This window comes from Triturus cristatus, chromosome 8, assembly GCF_964204655.1.
Source record: "Triturus cristatus chromosome 8, aTriCri1.1, whole genome shotgun sequence".
NCBI classification, from domain to species: Eukaryota; Metazoa; Chordata; class Amphibia; order Caudata; family Salamandridae; genus Triturus; species Triturus cristatus.
In genome coordinates this window covers 341,929,949-341,941,428 of record NC_140591.1, presented here as the reverse complement: position 1 = coordinate 341,941,428, position 11,480 = coordinate 341,929,949, and the positions used below count along the sequence as shown (strand labels likewise).

The 11,480-nt window shown below is 52.6% G+C and overlaps 1 protein-coding gene across 1 annotated transcript in view; it reads left to right on the top strand.

Annotated features, from left to right (window-relative positions):
• Positions 1–655: 655 nt before the first annotated feature.
• The window catches only part of KATNAL1 (katanin catalytic subunit A1 like 1), a 386,354-nt gene continuing 375,529 nt past the window's right edge, over positions 656–11,480 (top strand). Inside the window, exon 1 of the mRNA XM_085621654.1 lies at positions 656–927. The gene's annotated coding sequence lies outside the window, so the exon portion shown is untranslated. The remainder of the gene's footprint in view (positions 928–11,480) is intronic.

Here is an 11,480-nt window from a genome sequence, read left to right as displayed (position 1 = left end):
TATGTGACCACTGCGCATCTGCAGAGTCCAAGGATTGGATGGAAATGTATTCTGAACTTGCCTTTAGCCCACTTCCATATTGTTACTATCAGCCCCAAACGTGGCTCCAGTCGAACTACCAATATGCACACGACAGTTTGTAAACTGGGAATGCTCCATACGTTCCATTCCCCATTCTAATACAGATTAATTATACCAACACAACACAGTAGATAGGACTGAACAGTATGAAAATCAAACGTTTTTGGTTTGTCCTTCTGAAAAGCACCTTCTGCATTACCATACCGGAAAGCTTTTACTACACTCAATGTACGTTTCACCGAACTATTCTAAACGCGCCAAACACAAAAGCGCCCGAATTTGCTGTAAAGAACGGAATATCTTTCAGAGCAGCTGCTCTCACTGGTGCCAAACAGTGGATTGTCCTACACTACAAAATTATTTTTCATTTACATCCTTCACCAACTTCAGCAGCAGAAGTCTGAACGCAGAAAGCGTCGCGTCGGTGATGTGAGGAGCCTTGAAAGGGGAGATTGGCGACACGCCTCGCTACATCGATCTCGAGGACAACTATACAGCGAGTACTTCCGGGTCATTGTCGAACCACTGGCTGAAATTAACAGAGCTGGACAGACATCGCAAGAGCATCGCCCTGAGCCTTTCAATCAATGTTAAGTAGCTTTCCGATTGCCCCGCCCTGCTTTCGCTGGTTGGCTGGGCTGGGCCTGTCCTTGGATTTCCTCTGGAAGGGTCTGATCTTGTTTCAGTCTTCTTTTTAAGGGCGATGGGTGTTTTTTTTGGGCTTTCCGACCTGGCAACGCTGCATGGCAACATTGTTTAGAACCCTCAGTGTGTTAAAATCGGTTGCAGCCTGAAGCTAAGTAAAGAAATTTGGATTTATAAAAGTCATCTGTCGGGAGACAGAAGGTAAGGCACGTATACTGGGGAATCTCTCTTGATTTTGGATGGTTGGCATGTATGATTAAGTACATTGCAAACATTTAATCCTACACCCATAATCCCCCAACGACCATCCATTGTACTCACTTCGAGTCGAAAGTGGCGATGCACACTTTCCATTTTATAGATCATTTAATGTGGTTTTTCGTAGACAGAGCTGACTAGATACCGTGGTAATGGCACGCGCCACGTCTGGCAGCAGTTGAACCGTAAGCGCACGGACAAGCATAATTGAAGTTAACGGGAACGTAGTATAAAATATGCAAATCATAGCATAGAGCGAGTCCTGAAAGTATGCAGACAAAATGTAGTCTGCAGTCAAGATTTGTTGTAGAGACTCATTCTTACGCAAGATTTAATTGAGAATACTCTATTTTTGTTTTATTGAAATGTGAAAGCTGTAGAGATGTACTTTTAATATTCACCCGTCTTTAAATTTGACTTCTAGATAGGTAGGACGAGTGGTGGTTAGATGAAGACGGCTTTATACTAAAGGAGCATGGTTTACATTTAACGCAGACTCCCAAGTGCAAGTATGGTACATATAATGGCATAACTCCATGCAAAAGGTAGCAGCGCAGCGCGGCTCCTGGTAACATAACAGACGGGAACCGAGGGGTAGGTAATGTGAACACAGATTTAATTATTCCGAGGATGTGGCATCTCTCCTTATCACTTATCAGGTAGCTTTCAAATAGTTCCAGTGTGGATTGGGTAATCCAATGCATAGAGCATTACCACCACTGATGTAGGGTAACTGTTGTACTTGCTGCTCAGCCAGTTTGAATGTGGTGTGGAATGTTGGAGCGTGATGATGCATGGAATGTTGGATGAGTGAGGTTAGTAGTTGGTGTATGGGCTCAACAGAGGGCTGAAAGTCTGCTCCTGGTGGGGCTCTTCATGACATCTTATCTCAATAAATCTACTTATCTAATTTTCCTTGGAATTGGACCTCGTCATTTGTTTACAATATTTTTTGGCGACGATTTTAAATGGAACCAAACAAGAATCTACGCATGTGAACTGTGAGAGAGAAACTATGGATACAAACCTTATATGAAACAAACCTAAGGAAACTACTGGAAGAAGAATTATTAAAGGAACCTAAAAGTACAGAGAAGGACAGTATGCCCTCCAGACCCACCAGTGTCCTGCTCCATCGGACAGCCTACCAGCTGGGGCATACCTCAATTGAACATGTTGCTGTAACATCTATCAAGTCTCATGGATGGAAATTTCATGGAGTTGTGGAACTCCGGGTTACAAATGGAAATAAGGAGAATAGGCACCGCTAGTGAGCTGCGGGTTTGTTGCCTCAGGATTTCACCACTTTCACTGATGGATGGTGTGAAAGTATAACAAAGCCTTTTGTGGATGACGCCTGCAGCCTGTGGTCTTAACTGTGTCTCGGTGATGTGATGGTGGGACAATTCAAACACCTGTCTGCAGTGAAGGGGCAGTGAGATGACCAACAGAGTTTGTATAAGGGAAGTGCCAGTGACATCTACTGAAGTTTCTTCCATGATATGGACTCATGGGGAAACCTACTGACTGGAATCAACGTGTTCCTCTAATCACAACAAGCTGTATGACTTCAGTGTATGTTCACGATGTTGTGCACATTCGTCTCGTTGCTGAGAAATTACTGTGAGTATGTGAGTACGTTGCGGTTATGATTGGCTCTGCGGTTAAGATTTGAAATCTACTGCATGTGCAGTGCGAGATTTATGTGTGAGCCCTACTTGCCTGAAGTAGTGCATTGCTGATGTCCGTTTCCATGAAACCTTATCTTGTGGGATGATCGTAGCAGCTCGGTTCTGTCGCTGCTCATCGGTGCGCATTCGTGCACGCATGCACACATGCACCTTAGCCCGGCCGGCTCCCTTAATGTCAACGTGCCTCCTTTTTGCTTGACCAAACATTGTCTACTGCTTTTCGGTGTTCTCTTGGGATCGGATTGCTCGATCAACTCAGGAAGGTGAGGAGTGATGACTCAGCTGGGGAGGGACTCAGCAGCTGAGTGCGGCTTCAGGTGGAGCTGTGACCAGGTCTTAACACTTTCCATGCAGAATTCCTTATGGGAGGGACCTGCTACATGGAGAGAGCACAGCTGAGTGGCATCTTTGGTGTCATGAATTCCCTGGCAGTTTCGGTACTGGGATCACTGGATGAAGATCGTGCTGCATGCGGGCCCTGAAGCAGGTGCCTGCTGTTTTTGGTCTGCAATTTGAAGATGTCATCAAGGTTCTCAATGTTTGTGCATTCTGGCCTGGCAACCTGGGACTTATGGTGAACTGCTGTAAAATGTCACCACCGTGAAAAATATGGGGGTCAAATTGGATGCTGCTCTCTCTATGAAGGCTCAAGTCCAATCGGTGGCAGGGGCCTGTTTTGGGGTGAGGAGAATGCTGAGGAACTTTCTCCACCTGCTATCAGTCTCTTACAGGAAAACAGTGGTCCAGGCCCTGGTGGTTTCGAGACTGGACTATGTAAACTCCCTCTACTTGGGCCTCCCTGATTACTTACTTGGCCGATTGCAGGTGATCTAGAATGTGGCGGCCAGGGCCATCTTTTTGACAGGACCCAGGACTCACAAGACCCATCTTCTGTATTCCCTACATTGGCTTCCGGTGCGAAAAAGAATCCATTTCAAAGCGCTAGTCTTGGTCTTTAAAGCTTTTCATAAGTGGGGGCGTGGCCTGCAGCCAAGGAACATGGCCGCACACTGAACGATCTGCGTTAGCAGATCGCAGCATTACCTCCACATCCGCCAATATCCGTATATAAAAAGGTTTCTTACCTGCGTGCTAGGATTAAGAGGTGTACCAAGCGACCATCCGTGTTGTTTTGGAGGCTCATTGGTGCCTGGCGGTGCGGGTTCCTCGGCCCCAGAGACGCGCCTGGTGACGAGAAAATGGCGCCGGCTGTCTCGCGGTGACGAGGATCACCGATCGCACGGCTCCTGCTGGGCGGCTGTGGAGCGCGATTGTGGCTGGTGCTTCCAGTGACGGGGGCGAGCAAGTGATCATTGCAAACTGAGGCTGCGGCTGGCAGAGGCAGGCGGGCAGAGTCGGGAGCTCGAACGCACCCCCTGCGACTGGAGAGAGACAAAGGGAAAATGACGCCCGCCTCAGTGCAGCCGGCAGCGGACATGAAAGCCTGGAAGGCTGCCCGGTAAGCGTACTGCAGGAGGGGGCGCGGTAAACGGCCATTGGTGGTGTGCCCCCCCTGCGGGCCTCAGCACGACAGATTAAGGGCCCTGCAGTGCCACGCTCCCGGTGGCGGCGGCCGGCAGTGCGACGAGGCCAGCCGGTGTGATTGGTGACAGCGGAGTGCAGCGGCGGCAGCGCCGGGGCACATGGGGCGGAAGAGGCAAGAAGTGAGGCTGGCGGTGATTGCGGCAGGGCGAGAGCAGCAACTGACATCGGCTGGGAGGTGATCAAGACTGGCGGCCCGGCTGTGGCATCCTCGCCTTTGGCTCCCGGGATAGTGCAGCGTGAGGCACATTAAGAAGTTGCTTTGTTCGGCCTGTGGCATTGATGAGGGGTGCGCCCGGACGGAGTAGTGGTGCTGTACCGGGAGCCCCTGCCATCCATTAAAACGAACTGTGGACTTCGTGTCAGGGGGTCCCCGGCTTCCTGAGGGCCCCCTGTAGCGCCTTCCCACCGGCGTGCTGACGACCTGGGTGCGGAGCGGGACTGCCACTGGTAGACTGTGCTGACGGTGAGCCCCGTCTGGTAGTGACTGGTGGGGTGCAGGTGGTGCCTGGTGCGCAGCCTGAACGGAGCTGCGAGAGACTGGTTTCCTTCCTGATCTCTGGACTGGTGGCAAGCTTGGGAGTCTTCTCCTGGTTGCGTTGTCGGGCGCAGCCTAGGCTCTGGTTTCCCGGCGGGTGGGGGCCGGGGACTCTGGGCGGAGGGGGCCCGAACATCCGGTGCCTCGTTGGACTTGTTTTGGTGGGGTTCCAAGTATGGGCCGCAATAAGCAGATGTCACAGGCCCAAACCAATCAGATTGATAAATATACTGTGGCAATGGCAAAGAGGAGGGCCAACTTGGTGCGGGTCAGCACAGTGGAGCGGTAGATGATGGGCCTGACCCCTCCCTTTGGGACATTATGCTGGCAATTAAGGATATGCGTGGCACGTTGGAGCCCAAATTAGAGTCTGTCACGGTTGAAGTAAATTTGCTTCAAGCAGATTTCCGTAAGATGTCCGAGAAGGTGGCGATGGCGGAGAGCGGTATCGGAGGACTGCAGGCTAAGATGAAACGGTTGGAAGAGCAGGTTGCATCACTCACCAAAAATCAAACAAACATGGCGGCTCGCCTGGAGGATCAGGAAGGTCGGGCTCGTCGCAATAACCTCCGCATCGTGGGGGTTTCGGAGGGAATGGAGGGCCCGTCCATGGATTGCTTTGTGGAAGACCTGATCCTCAAACACCTTAAGCCGAAACGCCTCTCAAACTTTTTCTCCGTGGAAAGGGCTCATCGTGCATTAGGGGGGAGGCCCAAGCCCGGGGCGCCTTCGCGCACTATTATTGCTCACATCCTAAATTATCGAGACGCAATTCTGCAGGCATCACGTGCGTCGGGAGACCTGAAACTGGAGAACGCCGCCATTCGGTTTTTCCCGGACTTTACACTGCACGTCCAACGGCTACGGAGATCCTTTGAAGGGGTCAAGAGAGTTCTGCGTGACCACGGTGTGAAATATATTATGTTATTTCTGGCGCGGCTCAAAGTAATGGATGGCGAAAAGGCATATTTCTTTGACTCTCCAGTGGAGGCAAGCGACTGGATGGACGGCTGGCAGGCAGTGGGCCGTCAGAGTGGCCCGCGTAGAATGACTGCTGGTCGTGGTGGGCAGGAGGTTCACGCACAGCGCACGCTGACGCGGGAACTCAGGGAAAGCGAGCAGACTCCTATGAGGTGACTGGATCCGAGCTGCTGAGACTGAGGGTGTGGAGAAGAGTAGGGGGGGGGCAGTGCTGCCCTGGCCTGGCCATTTTATTGGTGTTGGGCGGGTTGATCTGTAGCGGTTGGATTGTGATTCGGTTATGGATGTTGGACTGTAGCTTATAAGCTCTTCATCTTTGTTGGCGGGGGGGCTTTTATGTCAGGGGAGGGAGGTTGGGGCCCGGGCGAGTGAGGGGGGTCCTTTGCACAGCCTGATAATAGGGAGTGCCATCCGGCAATCCAGTATGACTTTTTCTGCGGACTGCAGGTTCACGTTTCCACATTTGGTTGATTCGGGGCAGATGGGGCGACAGGCACTCTGCAAGTTTCATGGGTGGGTGGTTGGGGGCCCACTTAGCAGGGAGGCAGGGAGGGGGGTTTGGTTTGAGGTGGGAGGGTGGGGGTCTTGGGGTAGTTCATTGTTCACTCATGATGTCTCATATCCTAATGTTTGGAGAGGTATCAGATGGACAGGCATGGGAGGCAGATAGATTCGACGTATCGTGGGACCAAAGGTGGACATGAGTGATCAAGCGCAGATATGGATCTGGACGTGGAACGTCAATGGTTTGGGCAATAAGATCAAGCGGACGCTGGTACTGCAGCATGTGAAGCGCCATTCCCCCGATATTGTCTTCCTACAGGAGATGCACCTCCGGGGGAACAAATGCTGCGACCTCGACCGTTTTGGTTACCGGCTGGTGGCACACTCGGGGTTCATGTCGGGGTCTCGGGGAGTGGGGATCCTCGTCCGCGGCACCCTACCTTTGGTCATCACTGGCACCTGGACGGAGGACTCAGGGTGTATGGCATTGGTGGCGGCTCGGTGGGAGGGGAGGCTAATAGTTCTCAGCTCATGTTACATCCCGCCTGGTTTGCATGCCATGACGTTTCAAAAGTTGGGTTCGCACTTGGCGGACCTCCTGCAGGGAACGCTTGTGATAGGTGGGGACATGAATGCAATCATGGATGCCGAACGTGATCGCTCTGGGACGCGGCAGGGCAGTAGGGGGGAAATGGGTCTTGGGGGCTTCGTCACAGCTATGGGCCTTAGTGACGTATGGCGCGTGCACTACCCCTCCCAGCAGCAATACACATTTTACTCAGCCAGACTTGGTTCCTTTTCCAGACTAGATCACATCTTTACGCAGGAGGACCAGCTGAGGGATTTTGCGGAGCCCTGCATTATGGCCTGAGGAATTTCGGATCATTCCCTGGTGGGTGTGGTCCTGAGAGGGGCTGTAGTTAGCAGGGCGACCTATCCTAGACTAGACCCGTGGCGCCTTAACGATGGCTCCCTAAGGAGCAAGTTGCGGGACATTTCCCAGCAGTACTTTGCTGAGAATCAGGGCTCGGTTGCCTCCCAGCGCACTCTGTGGGAAGCGTATAAAACGGTTCTGCGGGGCCAGGCTCAAGCATTGATTGGGGCCCAGAAGAAGGAAGAGGCGCTGCAAATTCGGCAGTTAGAACGGGAGGTTGAGGACCTGGAACGGGGGGCCTGCGGGGATCCCTCGCCGGACCTCGCCCACACACTTGCTCTCAAACAGAGAGAGCATCGGTCGCTGGCGGAGGGTGAGGCCAGGGCATACTCCCTTGCCACGCAACGTTGGATTGATGATGCCAGGGATAAGAGCATGAAACTGCTAGCCTGGCTCGAACACAGAGATTGGGCGCGTTCCTGGGTGGCAGAGGTGAGGGATGGGTCCGGGTCCTTAGTGACTACGGGGGGGGGGGTCATTGCGGAGGCCTTTGCGTCTTACTATGAAGGGGTTTACTCCCCGGTATGCACTCGGACTGAGCTGGACTGCGAGGAGTTCCTGCAGGACTTCGCGCTTCCTACACTATCTCAGGAGCAAGCAGATCGTTTGGAAGCCGATCTTACCGGGGCGGAGCAGGGTGAGGCCCTCAATGCTTTTCAGGCAGGCAAGGCACAGTGCCCCAACGGGCTACCTGTTGAATTATATAAGAGTCAGGCTAGCGTGATTGTTGACCATATGAGGCGTATGTTTCTCGAGGCCCGGGAGGCGGGGAGACTCCCGTCGGATCAGCGGGAGGCCACAATAGTGGTCATTCATAAGGCCGGGAAACCGACTGACCTGTGCTCCTCTTACCAGCCCATCTCGTTGCTCAATGTAGAGGCTAAGGTCCTGGCTAAAGCCCTGGCAACAAGGTTGCTATCGGTCCTGCCGGACCTTATCCATGTAGACCAGTCCGGTTTCATGCCCCATAGGAGCACTCGCCACAGTCTGCGAAGGCTATATGGGGTTTTGTATATGACGGAGGCAGTGGGTGATGTTCAAACGGCCCTCATGGCCCTAGACGCATCTATGGCCTTCGATAGTAACGAGTGGCCGTATCTTTTCAAGGTCCTTCAGAAACTAGGGTTCGGCCCTGTTTTCTGTGGGTGGGTGCGACTTTTGTATGAACAGCCACTAGCACGAGTCAGGGTCAACGGAGCAATGTCTCATCTATTTCCCCTGCGCAGGGGAACCAGGCAGGGGTGTCCCCTGTCCCCGCTTCTTTTTGCCCTGGCTCTTGAGCCCCTGGCGCAGTGGATCCGGCGGGACAGGTCATTCTGGGGCTTGGCGCTTAATGACCTCTGGGAGGAGCGTATATCGTGGTACGCAGACGATATTGTTCTCTATATGGCCCGCCTGTATCACTCAATTGCGCAGACGCTTCACCTTTTTGAACTATTCGGGAGCTACTCGGGTTTCACAATTAACTGGTCCAAATCCCTCATTTATCCCCTCTCGGGCCCGCCGCCGTGGATCCAGCGGGGCTGTGCGGCATCACTGGTGACGGGCGGCTTCAAATACTTGGGGGTGTATGTTACCAGGGACATGGTAGAGTTCTTTAACAAAAATCTTGAACCGCAATTGGCAAGGTTGGCCAATGATGTGTCCCACTGGAGGTCCTTGCCCCTTTCCCTGGCTGGGCGTGCAGCGCTGTTCAAGATGTTGGCTCTGCCGCGGCTGCTATATGTTTTGCAAAATACACCGTACCCGGTCCCGAGCGGGGTATTTCGGTGCATAGCGCAATCTGTACGTACGCTGTTGTGGGAGGGGGGAAGCCCGAGGATAGCGTTGCGGAAACTCACAAGAGGGATGTACGATGGTGGGCTGGCCATCCCGGACGTCCAGTTATATTACTGGGCTTCTCAACTGCAAGTAATCAACAACTGGGTCTATGCGCCGGGTTTGGAACCTGCCTATCTAGTGGACAGGCATGTTATGCCGGGTGGGGTTTGTGAGTCGCTCCTCTATACACGGCGATTTTGAGGGGATCTACCCTCGCATACGGATGTGGTCCTCCGCTGCTGGCGGGAAGCGAATACATTTCTGGGGTGGGCTGGCAAATTGACAGGCAGGACCACCCTGTGGGTGGGGGACCACCTAGCGGAAGTTAAGGGACTCGTGGGTTTCAGGAGCTGGAAGTTAATTGGTATAGAGTACCTCGGTGACGTGTGGAAAAGAGACACCCCCAGATCCTTTGAATACCTTCAGCGTGAATACCAGTTGCATGACTCCCAGCGTTTTCACTATCTGCGACTTATGCATGCCTTGCGTTCCCATGTGCGCCCTGACTCTTCCATTCCAGAACACTCCCCAATGGAGAACCGGCTTCTTCTTGACCCCATCTTAGGTAGGCCAACATCCACTATTTACCGTAAACGAATAAACAACATGCCTGACCTCTTGATGTCCCTACGTGAGAGTTGGGAGGGGGACCTCGGTCGCCTTGAAGATGAAGATTGGCAGGACGCCTTACAAAGCCCCCGCGAAGTTGCCATTCGGATTAGGTTCCGCCTTGTGCAGTTAAAAATCCTCCACCGGGTGTATTACCCGCGCACCCATCTTTTTGCGTGGGGCAGGAGCCTGTCTCCATTATGTATGTGAGGATGTCAGGAGGAGGGAACATTCTATCGTACTAAATCAAAATAGAGAGGGGGGGACCAGGAGCCTGTTAATGGTCCAGTGCCTGTGCTCCGCAAAGACAATGAGGTAATGAAAAGGGGGGGCACTGTTCCGTAGTGAGTATTGTAAAGAGACAACCTACACTACACAAGGTGAGGGGTAGGACAGCTAAAGGTACTAGGTCAGGGACTTGGTGATTGAGGTGGGGGGAGACATAAATTGTCTCTTGTTGCCCTCACACACCCCGAGGGATGTCATGCTTCATCATCGGGCGGCTGCTCCTCCTCAGGCCGGCGGTGCAATGCCCTACGGGTCCCCCAAAGGGTCTCTTTGACAGAAATCTTTTTAGAGAACTGCCGATGGGTGCATGTGGGTGTGTGAATAGAAGTCCTGTGTGAGAGATGAGGGTAGTGCGTGCAGTGTATGCTAAATTTTTCTTTTAATAAAGAGGTACCCTTGGCAGAATAAAGAACCCGTAGGTTAAGAGTTACTAGTAGAGACGCAATGTGTCCGCGTAACTATGCTGTGGTCGACATGTTTCACGCCTATATTCGTCTGGAGGATCCTTGGCGTTTCATCAGGACCGGGAGTGAGGGTGGTGTGAAGTGAGTGCACGGACGTATTAGTGTGAGTGGGGTACCATTAGCCCTCTCACAGGTCCAAAGGGGAGAGAAAGGTCGCCTCCTCCACTATTTGTGAGTGGCGGCTATGACTCTTGAGTTAGTTGTGCCCCCTTGGTCAAGACCTAGGAAGAATAGGGTAAAAGAAAAGCGAAGAAAAGGGTTTAAAAAAACCCACAAAGCTCTGAGTAATTTCTTGTAGAGAGCTTGTGAAGTGGCCTATTGGTAGAAGACCAGGAAGCAATTAGTCCAACAAATGGTGAGGCATGATTGTAAGTAGGCCTTTCAGGTGCCCTCCATGATTGGTGTGGCCTGTGTCAACATCAGTCAGGGGCCCAAACGGGAGGGTGCCATCGGACTCAGCGCACGGTGTCCGCGTGAGTTCGGATTGCGTCCCATTCCGCTTAACCCCCAGGCCGGCGTTGTGACAACAGGTCATCAACCGGTATGGGTGGTAGAAGAGTTAACCGGAATGCGACAAGAGAGGGCGTGCCACAAACCCCAAACTCCCTCATGTCGCAATGTAGCGACCCATGTGGGAGGGTGGTTTGGATGAGCATGTACCTCTCAGATCCACGTAATATACTGGTGAGGCAAAATAAAATGAGGCATGCCTAGGTGGTGGCGTTGCGTTAGTGCTTACCTAAAAAAGGAGCTAGAATCACTCCATGAACTTTAAGGCGTTGGGTGCCCGCACCGACTTGGGCTGCGGGTGTAAAGTGGCGATCAGCGGGAGGATGGAGCCCGTAGGTGGGGTTGGGGAGGGAAAAAGGGAACAGAAACGTGTGCATAGTACAGCGTTAGCGGTATTGCACAAAACACCACAAAGTAGAGACTTACTTCTGTAATGGCAGATTCGGCGAAGTCAAGCAGTACTCAGGGTTCGCTCGGTGTCGGCACAAGAAACCTGCCCCGTCCAGACGCCAGCTCGTAGGTGGTGTACTGGGGAATCTGGCCATGATTTAAGTGTTGGATCGGAAGTGTGTGGGGAGGTTCCTGTTTCCGGTATAACGAGTGCTCATGCGTGT